The sequence below is a fragment of the Canis aureus genome, chromosome 10, assembly GCF_053574225.1.
Source record: "Canis aureus isolate CA01 chromosome 10, VMU_Caureus_v.1.0, whole genome shotgun sequence".
NCBI lineage: Eukaryota > Metazoa > Chordata > Mammalia > Carnivora > Canidae > Canis > Canis aureus.
Window position 1 is genome coordinate 32,147,832 of NC_135620.1, and position 19,239 is coordinate 32,167,070.

Here is a 19,239-nt window from a genome sequence, read left to right on the forward strand (position 1 = left end):
AGATGCTTGACTGCTGAGCCACCCAGCTGTCCCATAAACTCCAAAATTTTAATATGCCTCTGTTTTTTAACACAAGGAAATGCAACACTTTATTCTCTACTGTATCCCACACTGGAAGAAAAACATACTATGAAGATATCAGCTCAGTTGATAAAATCTCAATGCCAGCAGAAGACTATATCAAAGTATTATATAAATGCTACATTTACTGAAGCTAATTACATTACTCTAATTATGTAAAAGAATATCCTTGTTCTAAGGAAACACAAACTGAAGTATTCAGAGGTGAAGGGCAATGATATATGCTACCTACTGTTAAATGACTAAGGACAAAAACAAAACAAAACAAAACAAAACATAGATTGACACAGCATGTGTGTGTAAGTATATAGAGAAAGAAAGCCAAGACACAAATGTGAACTATAGATAGTCTAGGTAAAAGGCCCTGAGGTATTCCTTGTACTTCCCCTGCCCCACTGCCAGCAACTGTTGTCTAGGTTTCATTTTTTTTTTCTAAATAAAATAGTTTTTTTTTTTTTTTTAATCCAAGAAAGGTACAAGATAAAGTCAAGGAAATTTCCCAAAGAATGAAACTGAGAAAGAAAAATTGATTTTTTTAAAAAGATAGGAAAAGATAATCCAGAAGGCCTAATAGCTAACTAATAAAGAGAGAAACCCACAACAGCTAAGATGAAACTAAAGAAATCAAACTTTTAGCACAAAAAATATCAGTTTTCAACATGAAATTAGTTCCACTCCAAGGCACATTGTCATGAATTTCAAAAATCCTGAGAGGTTCTTGTGAAGAAAACACAAAACGAAACAGAACAGAGAAGTAAAAGGAGAATCAGGTGGCATTGAACTGGTGCTTTCACAATCATCGAGAAGGAGGAAGAAGTGCAACCCAGGAACAAGAAATCCAACGGAGAAAAGCAGAGGCAGGGAGAGTCAGAGGGCCAGCACATAGATGGGAGCAGAAGGGTGGACAGAAGGGTAAAAGCGTGTGAGCACAACATACATGATGCAGGTCTCAAGTATTTTCATCATTTTGTGCATTTGAAATTTGAAATAGTCATTAATAATCTAGAATCTATGGAAATTAATTTCTGCTAAAAAATTGAAAACCTAGAAAGCAACATTTATATATAATCATGATTTAAACATCATGTTGATTTCCCTAAAATAAGTTGAATCAATGCATTGAGAAGAGAGTGGAAAGGAAGTCCTGTGATTAGTGTGCCTGTCCTTCATCCTACGTAAGTATCATAGTAAGAAGTTAATAGATGAGGTTGAAAATTAATTGAGATAATATAAACATGTTAAATTAAAAATAAGGTGGTTACCAACAGATGACACTTGAACTTTGTTCTCTCTTCAATGTGACTATTGCGTAGAGAGATGTGGAGCAGGCTGTTGTGATTCTGTTGCTCTTGCAAGTCTCATAATACAATTTGATTGCTAGATCATGAGTTTCTATTTTTAAGAATCAAAGCAATTCCAAGAAGTAGAACACTTTGTAGTGCTCTAAAACTGCTTCAACTATTTTAAAAATAGAGTACACTGATCATTATACAGAGAGGGCCCCTGCCCAAATATTTTCTATAACATTTTTTTAAAAAGAAATATTTGTTCAGTGTTACATATGACATGCATTTGAAAGGAAAACCATCTCCCAACAATATTAATTTCAAAGAGCCCAGAAGATGCTTTTGTAGTTTTTGTGTCTCTTAAAACAATTGCTTTAAAAAGTTAAGATTCACTGAGAGAAATGTGAAGCTAGAGTTTTGTAGCTTTCCATACAAGGGTAGGAACACCATAGATTCCTCTAACCTTTGTAAAACCAGTTGTTTCTAATGTTAAAAATATATTTGAAACTGAAGCACATCCTAGTCCTGCTGTCAACTCCCACCCAGAGTAGATGCTAATGATCTCCACTACTAATGATAAAATGTCAATTTCCATAGGTCTAATACGTTCACAATAATTTCCACATTCCCAGTACTGAGTAGCAATATCTTTGGCTTCAGCAACTGGTATTTACTGGTCTGTACTCCAGATGGTGGTATTTAACTGTTATAGCATATTGCAATAACAATGAAAAAAGTACTTCATCTTCTATCTAAGATATAATAAGAAATTTAATGTAAAGATCACTTGTTCTTTCATATAAAAGAACAACTGCTCAAGTGATACTTAAAATGTGCATAAGTTATTTTCATTAAGATTTTTAAAAATTGTCTTAAGAGGCATTTTTGTATATTTACCATCTACTATTATTAAGGTCTGAGTTTAATAATCTAATCTAGAGCATCTGTCATAGCTCTATGGGAACTGCTGATGTTTTTTGTGTTTGAAGTCTCATATTTGGTATAAAACACTGAAGGAGATTCTATATTATATAATGGATACTTGAAGGAGATTAATTTACCTTTTGAACAACCAGAAAGTTAGCTGCTTCACCTCACACTATTTTTTTAAAAAAGCATTATTTTAATTTTTTTATTATTACATAGAAATATTGTGTTTTCTCTTTTCAGTTCTCATTTCCCCATTCCACAAATATCCAGCAGGTGACAACACTAACCACATTTTTTTAAGAACATGCTTTCAGAGCTCCTGGATGGCTCAGTCAATGAAGTGTCTAGCTCCTGATTTCAGCTCAGGTCGCGAGATCATGGTTGTGAGTTTGAGACTTGCCTGGTTCCACGTGGAGTCCACCTGGGATACCCTCTCTCCCTCTCCCACTGCCCCTACCCTCCTTCAATATGAATAAATCTTTAAAAAAGATAATGATTACTGAATCATACAGTATCATAAAATTTGCATTTTAACCTATACCTTTTCAGCATCATGTCATCATGAACTTGAGTTTCTGTTTAGTATAAATGGTAAAAGTTTTTGTAATATACCAAGATTAATTTTGATAATTCCAAGTACTGTTGATTTGTAACCTTGAGACCAATAATATTTTCTCTGGAAATTAAATATATTTAAAAGTTGTAAGAAAAAGTTTTAAGTTTTGTATTTTATATGCTTTAGGAGGTAAGTTTTGCTTAAAAACTCACACTGCTCTGAATTTCACAGTTTGGTAACAACTATTATGTATTCTACAAGTATAGGATGTCAAGCATTTCCATTTGAAGTTTTACTTGCAATGGTATCAGGATCCAACAGAATGTAAAGTCCAAAGATAACTGGAAAGAGGATACAAAATTAAGAACATACTCCTTGGGCTAACATTAAAGACCACCAAAATTAATCTCTATCCTTTTCTTTTACTTGTTACCTTTAATTACAAGAAAAATTGCTAGCTCTCCTTTTCTTTGTCTTTTCTACATTCAAATTCATTGTTTGCATACAAATTGTCCCCTCTTCCTACAATGCCAATCCCAGCCTGCCATCATCCATTGAAATTATCAAGTTCAATTTCCTTCAAGATATCCTCTCAGTTGCTGAAACACAAGACAAATGCTGTCTTGCACTTGATCTCTCCTTATCTCTTGGCATCTGACACTAATACTTATCTAAGTATGTGTGATATGTATCTACATAATGACATGCTATTTAGTAGTGTATTTCCTAAATACACTATTTAGTAGTGCTATTTAGTAGTAGCCTATTTCCTCCCAAAGAGAATCATTACTTGAAGGTAGAAATACTTTAATATCTGTATTTCCCTAGACCTGTGGGGAATATAATGTATATTGTGGATATTTAATATTTGTTACTAATTACAACTTCTAATTATTAAGAACCATCATTTTGAGACTTTCTTTCTTTCTTTCTTTCTTTCTTTCTTTCTTTTTCTTCTTTCTTTCTTTCTTTCTTTTTCTTTCTTCCTTTCTTTCTTTTTTTCTTCTTTCTTTCTTTCTTTCTTTCTTTCTTTCTTTCTTTCTTTCTTTCTTTCTTTCTTTCTTTCTTTCTTTCTTTTTCTCTTTCTTCCCTCTGGTTGATTTTCAGGTCATTGCATTTTCTTGAGATATGTTCATAAAGGACACACACACACAAATCCCAATTGAAAGTTTTGGTTTGTGGTGATCTAAGTCTCTCAGATTTTAGTATACATTATTTGGAACTCCAAGTGGTTTCAGTGCAATGAACGTGAAATATATTTTGATTTACTCTAGACATATATTATTTAATGTCTAATGAATACAGATTCATCTGACCAAATTCTCACCTCCTGAGAATTTCTAATGTTATAGTTTGCAAAATATTCTCAGTACTTCAGCAAACATAAATTTAACTGTTAAAGTTCAACATTACTACAGTTGTTGGCAATATTAAATAATTTTTGTGTGATTTCCACTGCACCTTAAATTTCAGGTCATAAAGTGTTATTAATATTATATGGTTGGAAATAATTTCCAGATCAATGAATCAATGCTATCTTAATATTCTGTCTTTAATTTTCATACCACATGTATTTTGTGAGTGGTTTTCATAAGAGGAAGTTGCTTTGTGTTGCCCAGCTCATTATCTTGGATTTTTATCCCTAGTTGAATTCCCTTTGTGATCAAAGGGCAGAGAGAACATCTCCTGAATTATTGAACCGTGCTGATTTGATGGGTAGGCCACACACATTAAAGGAAAAAGGAAAAAAGTTTCTCTGCAAATATCTACTTGAAGATATTTTACCAAAAAGCTGAGATTTCACTGCAGAAACAACTAATTCTACTACTTCATTAAAAGTAATCTGTTTTTCTATATTGGATCCACATTGTATATATACATATACACACATGTGAGTATTTTGGTAAGTTGCTTCTATCTGTTCTCTATGGTTGGTAACAATCGATGCTCACACCCACAAAGTACTTAAACATCTGTAGACTATTTCCACAAACACTGTATTAGTTGACTTTTAGAATTGGAACAATTTAGAATAAATAATTTAAGAACTCAGAGGCTTAAAGAGAATGGTAGACTCTGGGCTGCATAACTCATTCATGGCAGAGTAGATATTTGAGCCTAGGTCAACCAGTACAAATCTGACCCCTACCCCGCACACCTATGTTGGCATGCTGACAATTCCAAATTACTATTGTACACATTTTTCTGCCATTCTTCTCATTTCAACTTAATGTAAGTTCATGGCTTTATAATGTGCATGTTGTGGGGAGAAGCATTGATAAGACAATGATGAAGGATTAGCAAGAGTAAACTCACTGATAATGGAAAAAGCAAGAAAATTTTAATCATCATTACATCATTAATAAGTTAATGATATTAACACACTTGTTCTTTCTCCTGTCCATTGAAGATAATTCAGGCCTATTCAGTCAAGTTAGGCACCCCCTCCTACATCTTTCCCTATAAGCAGGATTTTTTAAAAATTTTTATTTATTTGACGGAGAGTGAGCAAGCAAGTAGGGGCAGATGTAGGCAGAGGGAGAGAGAAGCAGGCTCCCTCCAGAGCAGGGAGCCTCATGCGGGGCTTGATCCCAAGACTCAGGGATCATGACCTGAGCCAAAGCTGTCACTTAAGCACCTAAGCCACCCAGGGACCCCTATAAGCAGGATTTTACTTCAGATTTGACACAGAGTAGAAAGAGTAAATCACATTAAAGAGGAATCTGAAGGAAAAAGGCAGGAAATACAGCCTAGGTGAGAATGATACCTCTGCTTTGTTTGGTATATTAATCTAGAGGACAATGGGAGTGTGGGTTTAGAGTTATTAATTTGGGAATATTAAAGCCATGGGTCTCCATATGATCATCCAAGAAGAATATACAGGGAGAATAAAGAGGCAAAGGATGGACTTGGAAATCATAGTCTCTGTGGAAGACAGGTGCAGAGAAGTCTGTGAAAGGAGACACCACTGCTATTCTTCACAAAATTTATTTTTTAAATATTCACATGAGAAATTAGAGTTGTTTCTTTTGTTTTTTTTTAAAGATAAATATACAATCTATTTATGCATCACTGAAGTCAGATAAAGGAGAACTGCAGAAGACTATGGTAATGAAATATAACTAACTTTCAAAGATTTGGTGAATATATTCATGTTTTAATCAGTTACACACTGATATAATTTTTTGTTAAAAATGCAATAGTATTTACAAAGTGTCAGTGTGTAATAAAAGTTGGCATTTAGTACATCAAATTTATTGTTCTAATCTTGAAACAAATAGCAATATTCAAATTCGTTCAATGTACATCACTTATGCTATAATTTTCTACAAAATGAAAAGTAGAGCAATACAGGTAAGCATGATATGTACTCATCCATTTCAACAGGTCATATTTTGTTATTAATACTAATAAAAGCACATTTCTGTATATTTAATCTTTCAAGGCTCTACTCAAATTTCAAACTTTTGGACTTTACACATTTATTAAATAGGAATTATCTTGACTCTCCCAAACTCTTTCATTTAAACAGAAAAGTTGTTTAGTTTTTATAAATACATAACATATATGTATATGTTCTTTAAAAAATATATATATATATGCTCTTGTTAAAAAAATACAAATGAAAGGTTTTACCTAAATTCTGCTTTGTTAACTATATAAATACACATTTTACACCAATACAAGATTTTACTTCAATTCTGTTTTATAACCTGATTTTTCAATCTCTGTAAAGATATGCTATTTTTTCATGACCTTATTCTTCTATGATCCTATTTTCTTTTCTTTTCTTTTTTTTTTAAGATTTATTTATTCATGAGAGACACAGAGAGGCAGAGAAACAGGCAGAGGGAGAAGCAGGCTCATGCAGGGACCCTGATGTGGGATCCAGACTCCAGGATCACACCATGGGCCGAAGGCAGGCACTCAACCGCTGAGCCACCCAGTGAGCCCCTATGATCCTGTTTTCTTGTGAAAAAATTAATGATTCAATTTTCAATGTTAAGTTGTATTTTTTTCAGGTTATAGTAAAAACATCCACTATAAAATTATCAAAAAAAAAAAGTTAAAAACAAAAATAAAATAATCATATAGGGTTTTCCTTCTGCCTTTTCACACAAATATTATCTTAAGACATTTTAACTTGCTTTTATAAGTTTAAAAATATTCCTATTCCTTCTTTCATGTCACAAGTAGTCTAAATCATTTTAATAGTTTATATAATTTCACTATTTGAACAAAAATCTATTTTATAAGTTCAGTACAATTAAGTATTTGGGTTGTTTATCATTTTCATTGCTATTAAAACTGAATGTAAGAAACATTTTTGCTTCTATTTTTTCAGACATTCTTAATTTTTTTCTTACATTGTCACTAGATATAGAATTGCTGTGACAAAAAGAGGGATTATTACATATTTGATGAGTAGACTAAGTACTTATTGCATACTCCTTATATCTTTTTTTATAGTCCTTGCCCTTGTAGCCTTAATTAGCTTATCTTCTTTATTAATATTTTAATCCATGAAAGGCAGAAACTATATATGACTTAAAATAAAATGTTATATAGGCCTAGAATGTAAGTCTTCAAAGTCAAAAAAAAAATAAGTTCTGTAACATTTGTCTTGCATTCCTTAAATCTATAGCCTGTTATTATATTCAGTCCTCAAAAGTTTCATATTGAGCTAAGTGATACATACATTTTGGCTTATGAATTCATGAAGGTACATCCTTGGAGAATCACAATTAAAATATGGGTATGGGGGCACCTGGGTGGCTCAGTGGTTGATCATCTGCCTTCGGCTCAGGGCATGATCCCAGGACCTGGGATCAAGTCCCACACTGGGCTCCCTCCGAGAAGCCTGCTTCTCCCTCTGCCGATGTCTCTACCTCTCTCTCTCTGTGTCTCTCATGAATAAATAAATAAATCTTTAAAAAATAAAATAAAAGGGATCCCTGGGTGGCGCAGTGGTTTGGCGCCTGCCTTTGGCCCAGGGCGCGATCCTGGAGACCCGGGATTGAATCCCACATCGGGCTCCAGGTGCATGGAGCCTGCTTCTCCCTCTGCCTATGTCTCTGCCTCTCTCTCTCTCTCTCTGTGACTATCATAAATAAATAAAAATTAAAAAAATAAAATAAAATATGGGTATGTCTGACCCTTACTTCAGATCTCTTGTCATTTAGAAACCAGAAGTCAAGGAGCCTTTTGAGTCACAGAATTATCTATAGCCTCTAATTGCATGACTTTGGAAGTGACAACATTTGGGGTCCTCAAGACTAACTCAGCCCTCCTATGCTTGTCATTTAGAAGGCTACAGAACAATGTGTCAATCTGAAATGCTTAATGATAACTTTGCTCCACGTTGGTCACTTCTGGATAGCCTTCCCTCCTTAACCCCCAAACACTCTATGAAATTTCATCTTTCATTCTACTTGTAGTTCAGTCATTTTGACACCCAGTTCAGAAAGAAACTCATTCATAGTTACCTCTTTGACCACTTAAAGAGGAAATCATTATATGCATTGACTTTAAAGTATGATACAATTTTACAACTATAATATTTTTGAAGAAATGAAATAGCCCAGTATTTCAAGAGGGTAGAAATCAGTTATCTGATGAGTTCTGTAGGTAAGAGTCAGAAAGATGCACACATTATATTTCGGAGAACTGTACTCACCTGGAGCCAAAGCCCATCACTCCCTTCAATGCTGGTGCCAACATGCTGTCAGTCAGACACCCTCAGCTGGACTATCACCCGGCCAGGAACTGCTGGCACTTTACTCCTACCTAGAACAAAATACAATGTCAGTCATTTTTTTTTTGAATGTTCATTCAAGCATTGTGAGATATTCATTATGTTATCTTTCCTTGTCACATTAGACACCCATTTATCAGAATGTTCAACATAAAGGAAAGAAGCGTAAACTCTTTACCTCTATAATTTATACCACAATGATTAATATAGCAGCTGTTTAAGTCAAAGGGACCATCTATATTTTATCTCCTATAAAGTGTTTTTTCTAAAAGATTATTATTTCAGTGCCATCATTCCTATCCATTTGGTTTAAGTAATTGATGTGTTAATTTAGGAAGCCATTTTCTATATATTATCCTTGGAAACTATAAATCAAAATACTTTAACCCCCAGAAAATATTGTTTCCTGTATTTTTTTTAACCCCAGCTGAAGAAATCTCAGTAGGAAGCAATTTAGTAATGCACTAGCTTTATGCCTGTACTACTTTATATTCTTCAACTTGTGAGACACTGATGAAGAACACAGATGCTTCCTCACATGCACCAGGGTGTTGCTACTATGGAACATTAGGTGAAAACAGACCTTTTTGACCAGATGATGGAATCATAGACTAAAAAACAACAACAATAACAACAACAACAAGAAAACCAAGAAAACCTTCAGGGCTGGGCTTCCTGTGTATGAAAGGGATGTTATAGTCTTTCTTCTCACAATTGTGGCCACTTGACCTTCAGCATTCTCAGCCTCACTCCAGTCTGCCTCACAATTGGGTGGTTTAAGGAAACATAAGAAATCCTACAATATGCCTAAGTTGTTGCAGTTTGTCCAGGCAGCACTTGTTTTACCTTTGCCTTTGTCCCTTTCTCCAGCACTTGGAATTTGACTGAATTGAATCTCATGGTGGGGATCCTGTTATTTGCTGACCTTCCTCCGGATGCTTACTGCCTACCTTCATCCTCAGAACCAGGTTGATACACCCTCGTGTTTGATGACCCTGCCAGAGTAATCTCTTACCTCTTATTGTACCACTTTGCACTAATCACTCGTTTGAATCACCACTTGATATGTGGCACCACCCTCTCTAAGTGAATAATGTGGCTCCACATACTTCAACACAAGCAGTGAAATCTATTCCCCAAACCCTAACCTTTCTGGTGTCAAGTTATGAACTACTTCTTTTGTCTCATGTTACTATTAAATTTAAGAGTTTTTCTATGCAGTATAATATAAAAGGTGCAAGAGAGACCCATTTCAGTTCCATAATAGAAGTCAAATCTTAAGATTGAATATTGTTCTTTCCCTGTAGCCTTCTTAAAATTCAGATTTTTCTCATCTCACTCTGGAATCCATTTTATTCCCTTTATTTCTTCTGCTACTACCACAATAAGCTTTCATTAGCTCTCATTCAGATAATAACAATAACTCCTTAAATGTCGGTCTAGTGCCAACTGAAAACAGATGGCACTTTCAGATTAGAATAATTGAAAAGAGTTTAATAAAGAACCTATTACAAAACTGTGTGCTATACGTAAGGAAACCACAAGGGGAGGCGCCACCCTGAGACTGGCAGGATGAGGACAGGGGGCAGTTACCACCATCTAGGAGTCGGATGTATGGAGAGGGTCCCCTGGGCAGAAAGTCATCTTTGCTTGGGAGTCCCAGGCAGCACAAGATGACAGGATGTGAGTGAGCCTGAGGTAAACCATTTTCATCTTCTCCCTTCTCTCTGGTTTCCTACCTATCCTACCCATGGGACAAACCACAATGGCCATCCAAGGTCACGGAGCCTCTTGATGAACTCCATCCAGACTCGTTTCCAGTGTTAGAGTGTAGGATGGAGAAAGGTAAGAGTGAATCTGAAAGGAAATAGAGATTCAGCAAACACCTATTCATAATTCAGAGCATGGGATTTGGAATCAGATGCAGGTTTGATTCCTGGCTTTACCCATGTGTATTACTAGATAAACTTTTATAATTCTTGACATCATTATCCATATGATTCAGAAAACATACTTCAGAGTTTTATTGTTAGAATTAAATGGCATAAATTACCGAGTACATGTATATCTACTAAGTAGTTAGTATTAGCCACAGTGGTAGTAATTCCTCTCAAAATGCATAGAAATCAAACATAAACACATTCTAGCCACACTAAACTCTTCAACACTTGTAATGGATAGTGTATTTTCATATCTTTCATGAGTGCTATTCCTTCTGTTTAATAATTTTATTTTCTTCACCCTCCCACACTAACCCCTGTTGCCAGGGATTCCCTACTCATATTTTAAACTTCATGAAATGATCTGAAGGTTCTCTTCAGTTTCAGAAAAAGGAGATCATCACTTTTTCACCTTTCCATTGCACATATCATTCTGCAAAATGATTAGACTATGCCATCTTCCTACTTAACTATGAGCTCCTTAAAGAAAAGGTTATGTCTGCCAGATCTGTATCCTCAGATGGTGGTTCATTGCTAGGTTCTTAGTAGATATTCAATAAACATTAAGTGAATAAATGTGTATTACTGGAGTTAGTCTGTTACAATGTCAGAAGGTTTGTTTCTTTCCTCTTGGTCCAAAGGGCAAATCAATCAGTAATGTGGTAGGTGGTGGGGAGTAAGATGATCACGGAAAGTTAAGACAACCAATGAAGAGGTCCCAAGGGAAATTCTGAGCTGCTCCGCAAATTCTTCCTGGGACAGCCCTGCTGGAAAATTCACCTCATTCATTTCAAGGCTGCCAGAAATACCAGTACTGGTTGATTTCAAGCAATTAGTAACTTATAATCTAACTAGGTAACTGAATACAAACACCTCTTAGTATCTGATGCATTTAAGTGATAAGACAAGTTGAATCATCAACATTTCTTCACTGACTACCCCGTTTTTTCCTGCAATTTAAAATACATGTATTTATTCTGTTTTGTGAATAGGTAATACATTTGCATGAATCTAGGCCTCACAGAATGGTATATAGGACAAAGTCTATCACCTTTTCCTCCATCCTATCCTAATGTCATCTGCAACAAGACCAACTATATTGGCATCTGTGGATCCCTGCAAATTTCCTTCAACAAATACAAAAAAAAGTAGGTATATTATTCTCCACCCCAACCACAATTAAACAAAGAGAAAAGATTGCATTCTTTACCCACCATTATGGGCCTTGCCTTTCTCCCCAAGCCACTGAAAGTAACTAGAGAGTTTTTTATATTAGTAAATGAACGGCATCTTCCGTGTAGTCAGTTTCATGTCTTTCTATTGTTCTGACATACCTACAATTATTTAATTATATAATTATACTACAAGGTTTTTATTTTTCAAAATGTTTATTATTCTTGAGATTAAAAAAAGTTTGTTGAGGCATCTGGGTGGCTCAGTAGTTGAACATCTTCCTTTGGCTCAGGTCATGATCCTGGGGTCCTGGGATCAAGTCCCATATCGGGCTCCTTGCAGGGAGCCTGCTTCTCCCTCAGCCTGTGTCCCTGCCTCTCTCATGAATAAATAAACAAATAAAATCTTTAATTAAAAAAAAATAAATGTATCCAAGAGGTACTCAGTAGGGTACATTCCTATAAGTGCAGAAGTAAAAAATAAATAAATGCATTTAACTTTCAAATATGTTGGCAAGTTTCCCCGCCTTGAAAGTTAAGCCAGTTAATGCTACCAACACCAACTTCTGCCTGGGTGGGCAGATTTCTAGATTCTTGAAAATCTGATAGGTGAAAAATTTCATCTCTGTCATTTTACTGAGTATTTAAAAAATTATGATGTAGATTCAACATCTCTGGCATTTAAGGGATATTATGTATCTTTTTGTGTGAAATTTCTGTTAATATCCTGTGCAATTTTTAAATTTCAAGTACAATTTAACACATTCTTTTGAATTCTATATACTTTCAAAATGAAGCAAAGTCATTAACGACATTAACGACAGCAAAATTCCTCTATTTAAGGGTTTTAAAAACGTGTGTTCCCCAGTTCCTTGCAATCTCAGCCCTGGAAAGCTAAACCTCACAAAGAGGTCCCACAGTGCTCTCTGGTGGCGGCCTGCTCCATCGCATCCTCCCTGCATTAACTCATGGAGCAAAAACTATAGGTAGATCTGGCTTGTTATCCAACTCTTTCTTAACCTCTAAGCCATGCCGGAGGCTCCTCACCCGGAGACAGTGTAGAATTGCACCCAGGCCAAAATGAGGAGACAGTAGAGCTACCTCAGCCCTCAGGGACCAACTTTGTGCCTGCAAATTAGTGGATATCCTAATAAGCAAGATTGCTGTAAAAATGGCCCTGGAGTCTTTTGTCTTGTCTTGGGTTGCAGTACAAGGCTTGTTCCGGAAGTTAGGCTCTGCTTTACCCTTCCCCGTGTATCAGTGACATCAGAAGAGCTATGGTCACTCTTCAGAACTCCAAGTAGTCAAAATATCACAAGTCAGTTCAGTCAGAAGCCTGAAATTCCTTCATTCCACAAGTATTTCAAATACTATTAAGCACTGTTCCAACTACTTGTGATTCTTTTCAGTGAAATATATATATATATATATATATATATATATATATCCTCAAAAATATCTATCTTCTTGGAGCATTTCTTCTAGTTGGAGGATGTAATCAGGAATAATGTAATTAAACAAGTAACATGCTTATATTGCAAAACATGGATCTGTGAGACTATGGGGGCAGGAAGTGGAGTGCATGTTTCTCTTTAAACTAGAAAAAAGAAATAGAGATGCCTGGGTAGCTCAGCAGTTGAGTGTCTGCCTTTGGCCCAGGATGTAATCCCGGCTTCTGGAATTGAGTCCCACATCGGCTACTTGCAGGGAGCCTGCTTCTCCCTCAGCCTATGTCTTTTCCTCTCTCTCTCTCTCTCTCTCTGTGTGTGTGTGTGTGTGTGTGTCATGAACAAATAAACAAAATCTTAAAAAAAAAAAAAAAAAAGGAAAAAGAAAGAAAAGGTGGGCTTCTTTGGGTGAGGATTTGAAGGTGTGGAAATTATATGGTTTACCAGAGGAGAAACCTTCTAGAACAGGGCAATAGTCTTAAGGCCATGGTCCTGCAGTGGATACCTGAAAGATGCCCTTTCTAGATTAAGAGATCTTAACTGCCAGCTCTAATTCCACCTGGAATGGCCCTAAACTGGCCATGCTGCTACACCAACTCCTCACTCAAACGCAGACTGCACCCAGTGACAAACGTTGAGCATGAAGGCCTGGCTTAGAGCCACAATGCAGGACAGCTTCCTGTGTTGTTGGAAGGTCCTAATCTCCTAGTTGTGGGGCTCTGTGCTCAGCATGGAGTCTGCTTCAGATTTAGAGTCTCTCTCCCTTTTCCTTCACTCACTCTCTCTCAAGTAATAAATAAATAAATGATTAAATAAATTTGAAAAATAAATAAAATATTAAAACAACAACTTGAGACGCCCTTTAGAGGACCCTTGCCCTCTCTGTCATGCTCCATTTCCACAGGCTAAGTACTGCTTCTAGCAAAGTAGATAATTGATCATGAAAAAGAATCACTACCTTGTTCTCCATTTCTAAGATAACTTGACTATTTGCTCATCTTTCCCACTGGACTGTGGGAAGTTTGAGTGCAAGCATTTATTTTGGCAATCTTCAACACTTGCCAAATTACCTCATAAGTGGGTGGTACTCAATGTATGCCTATTTAATGAATGGATGAGGTGAATGTGTGAACAATAATGGTCTGAAACATTGAGAGGTATAACTGAGGGGATGTATGAAACTATTTGTATGGCTGAAAACACCTGGATTAGTAAGTGGCATGTCAGGCATCAGTTAAGTTGTGTGGAGTTTTTTGTTTTTTTATATTTTTCTCAAATTTGCTCTTTAAACTATCTATAAAAATAAATGTGCAGGAAGACTGTAGGGTTGAATAGCTGCTTATCAGTCCCCAGAATGGATCCACTCCTGAGGCTTGCTGTGACCTTCTGCCTGGCTCTCAGTGAAGCACTCATATCTCCACACACTTGTTCCAAGCTGCTTGTCCCCAAACCTCCCACACAAATACTGATTTCCTGGAGTGCAGTTTGAGCAGTGCAAAGGCTGCAGAAGTTTATAAAATTCATAAATCCACTAACACAACTAAAGCTACAAGTATTGTTTTTCCTCAGCTATGTATGAAATATCATAAAAAGGTTTTCACAATAAACTTAGAAGTAAAAAGTCATATGAATTTCACTGAAACATAAAATATATTTTAATTGAAGCAAAGTGTTCTGTGAAGCATAACTATGAATATGTGCTGACTCATTGTCATTTTTATAATGCAAATGACAGAATGAATAATGAATATATATATTTTAAACTGATTCTGTGAGTCTTGCATAAAACTCTATTTGCTTGTGAAAATCAAAATTGAAGATTTTTTTAGTCCAAGAACCAAAAAATGCAAAATAAACTATCTTTCTCTAAACCCAAATAACTTGGACAACTGAAAATCTGACGCTTCTCTTTATCATCTATTTCTGCATATAGAAAAGAATTGTTTAGTATGACGAGCAGTTCAATGGTAACAGTACATTATTAAGCTTCCAAAAAGGTACCTTGGTATGTAATAGCAAAATTTAGGTGTCCAAATTCTTTGCTAGTTATATTTGACAATACTCTCTGAATGACAATAAAATTTAAAATACTACAACATGTAGGTAGTGAGATGGCAAGTTAGATTTTCATTCTGACTCTTGGTCCTAAAGACTAAAATCCTTAAAGTCAGCAGTATTGCAAAAAATCCCATCTTCCAAGAGATTTTTTTCTTCTCTTAACATTTGTGAAACTAGATAAGTTAACCTTGCACATAAAGATATTTGGGTAATGAGACTATCAAGGCTATTTTATTAAATTGGTTAAGTCTGAAAGTGAATATCTCTCTACTGAGAACATATCAAGAAAGGTGGCAATAATGGAGAAGATTCATTAGGTAGTCTCATTACTCTGGTGGCATTTCTGAGTTTCTTTGTTGAAGGAATAACCTGCTTGCAAAAGATCTCTATTTTTTTTCTTCTTGACTTTATCAAGAAATGGGACAGATGGGAAAAAACAGGCAAAATGAAAAGAAAGTTTAGAGCACAAGGAGTTACCAAGGTGTTTACTGATGATCCTAAAATGTATTATTATTTGTTTGCTTGGTGTTGTCTTCATCATTTAAGACCCTATTGAAATTTATCTTCTTTGTAAAGATGAGGCTATCACCCTCAAAGTTCAGTTAATTGTTCCATATACTTATAAATTGCACTGCCATTCTCTATCAATATTACTCTCTTATTGTATTTTAACTTAAAAAAAAAATCATAGGGTGAAGCATGCCTGGGTGGCTCAGTCAGTTAAGCAACTGACTTCAGCTCTGGTTGTGATCTCCAGGTCCTGGATGAAGCACTACATTGGGTTCTATGCTCAGAGGGGAGTTTGTTTCACCCTCTCCTCTGCCCATTCCCCCCACTCATGCTCTTTTTCTCTTTCTCTCAAATAAATAAAGCCATTAATAATAATAATAATAATAATAATAATAATAATAATAATAATAAAAGTTACAGGGAGCCTGAGTAGTGCAGGCAGTTGGGCGTCTGATTTTTGGTATTGGCTCAGGTCGTGAGATCAAGCCACAAATCAGGCTCATGGTCAATGGTGAGTCTGCTTGAGACTCTTTTTCCCTCTCCCTCTGTCACTACTTCTCATGCTCACACACACTCTCTCTCTCCAAGATAAGTAAATAAATCTTTAAAAACAACAAAAAAAGCCACCATTTTCCTGAATCAGTAAAAATATTCAAGAAGGATCTGCATCCCTTATTGCTGCCATTCTTTCCTCCTTTCATCTGCCTTCATCTCAGTCCATCTCCAGTGCTTAACATCATTCCTGGAAAAGATTATGTTCATTTGAGTGCTCAGCGCAAAAAAGAACTGAAGAAAATGCAAAAAATGTAGAAGATAAAAGCAACTAAGTAAAACTTAAAGACAGATTAGGTTAAATATCCTTGCACTTACATCTTCTCCTATTCTGTGATTGGTTTATCCAATACTCTTCTATATCCTTTTAACTTACAAAGGTAAAATTTTAAAGGTTAACATACAATATTAAAAAAAAAAAAAACATTTCAAGAAGTCTATCCAAGCAATTTCTGTGATACATTGACAGTAGCTTCAGAAATACTGTTGTAAGAGAAAGGCAAGAGTTATCATCCTGACAACAACCATAACAAAAATTGGCAGCATCGCAAGATATGATCAGTAGTAGGTACAAAGGAAAAGACTGAAGAGAGACATTACAATAAGAGGATAATTACATAAAGCAAGAAGGCAGTCATAAATTATAAAGGATATCTGTATTTTTTGTTTTTGTTTCATTTTGAAGGTTATTTGAAATGAAAATAATACATTCAGTAGTACAGTTACATGAGTGAACTAATGCTTAAGTGCAGCAAACAACACTAAATTGATGCAATGGCAGGGATGATGGATGTAAGACTTCTGTGGTGGACTGAAGGTCACCAATGTGAGAAAGCAAGATGTTTAATAAGAGAAATTTTAAGTTAGATAAAGTTCAACCATAATTAATGATTCCCATATCTTTAATTTTCCTCTCCTGGATCTGTGCAAAATTCTTCATGTTTGATTTGTATTTATGAATTTTCTATTCCTCGTAGTTTTAACAAAGCAGTAGTTACTTCTAAACATTTCTAAGAGATTTTTAAGATTGACAACATATTTAGAGCTAAAAAATTGTCCCAGTAGGACCCTTTAAAAAATTACTTCTTGATGAAGTCTATAGGTTATGAGATTTTCATCTTTAAGTTAATTTTACCAAGCAGTAACAATTTGGTGATTTTTAAAATAATTTGGTGATTTATACAATCGCCCCATTTCCTCATGTCATTGTCCATGTGCACATTTCTCCTTTCTAACATCCCTAGTTGTATGTTGAAGATAGCTTTCTCCAGAGGACTTCTACTCCCATGTTGAAGGGAAGAGTCACGTGATCTAGGTTAAGCCAATTATCACATGTCTAACCCCCTGCCCACATCAACGGTGGGCATGTTCTAAGTCTACACTTCTGCTGGAAACTCTGGGGAAAAGATGCTTTGTCATTCTTGATGAATGAGAAATAGGAAGTATGCAGCCCTAAGTTATGTCTCACCTTGAGACAAAGTATGAAGCCAATTTTATATATACATTTTTAAAGATTTCATTTATTCATTTGAGAGAAAGAGAGATAGAGATAGTGACCAAGATAGTACAAGTGGAGGGGAAGAGGAAGAAGCAGGCTCCATACAGAGGAGGGAGCCTGATGTGGGGTTCCATCCCGGGACCCTGGGACCATGACCTGATCTGAAGGCAGATGCTGAACCAATTGAGCCACCCAGGCACCTTGCCAATTTTATATTAATGACAATATTCTGAAGAGCTAATAAACACACACACACACACACACACACACACAAATGGGATATGGGAGAGATTGGTTCTTATCTCATGGAGTCAAAGAATGAATCTTGGGGACACAGGAGAATGAGTAAAGGGATAGAAGTTTATTAAGTAAAGATACAGAGAAAGCTCCCAGAAGTGAGAGGGATCCCGACAGAGTTGCCACTGAGTGCTCATAGAGTTGGTCTTTTTGGAAGCCTACCAGGGATCCTAAATCCTTTTAACATCTACTGATATTACAATTGAGTAAGGACTAGTGATAACATCTTAAATGCCTTACTTTTTCTTTGGGGTCTGGTTATTCTTTGTTGGTCACAGATGGCTGTCATAAAAAGACACATTCTCTAGCTATACCTTAGGGCAGGGTGGTCTGGCTTGTTCACTTATTTCTGATTTCCTTACATCTCAGCATTTTTGGGATTTTTATGAGCCTGTTTTTGTGGCCCCCTAACAACCATGCCTAGCCCCATTTGTCCCTAACTCATTACTAAGAAGTCTGTATTTATACACGTGGCAGGTCAAAGGCTATTTGTAATATTGAGTGAATGTGTGTCTATGTATCTAAATATCTATCATCCATGCTTTTGTCTGACTAAGAGGATTCAGAGGAATTTTGGAGTTCAAATTTCACAAGCTCATCCACTCAAATACCCACTTAGCTTCCCATACTGTTTCGTGTAAGGACCAGGCCTTCCTTAAAGACCTACCAATGCTATAGTGTCCTTTGCAGCTCTAAGTTTACAATTAAATCCCAGGTCTGATTATCAGAGAAAATTGCCTTTTAATTCTAGGAGATAAGAATAACTTCAAAAACTGCTACAGGGACTTTTACAGCTTGCTTTGGGTTGGGTCTGGATGCTCTGAGCTTATCACTCCCTCCCCCACCCCCACCCCGCCCCCTTCCTCTGGAAGCTTCTAATTCAGTTTAAAAAAGCTAGATCTCTCCACAGTTATCATTGTTTCTTACCATCAAGGGCTATAAATAGCTAGTATTTCACCTTCTTCCTCAGTTTGATTCTAACTAACCACAGGTAAAAAGCCTAATAGTTGGGATATGTTTGCATTCCATGGATTATCACCACCACCCTATTACCAGCAGAAATGGAATCTCTTATATCAGACCCCTGAGTAACCCCACAGCCAAATCCTTTCCTCATTCTGTTTTCTAGTGTCGTGCATGGTTCCAACTGCCCAGA

General features: G+C 35.9%; 1 protein-coding gene across 35 annotated transcripts in view; it reads right to left on the reverse strand.

Annotated features, from left to right (window-relative positions):
• Positions 1 to 19,239, reverse strand: part of PTPRD (protein tyrosine phosphatase receptor type D) — a 2,191,141-nt gene that overhangs the window by 1,523,450 nt on the left and 648,452 nt on the right. For all 35 annotated transcript variants that reach the window (XM_077911920.1, XM_077911956.1, XM_077911938.1 and 32 more), the window contains one exon: positions 8,531 to 8,640. The gene's annotated coding sequence lies outside the window, so the exon portion shown is untranslated. The remainder of the gene's footprint in view (positions 1 to 8,530; positions 8,641 to 19,239) is intronic.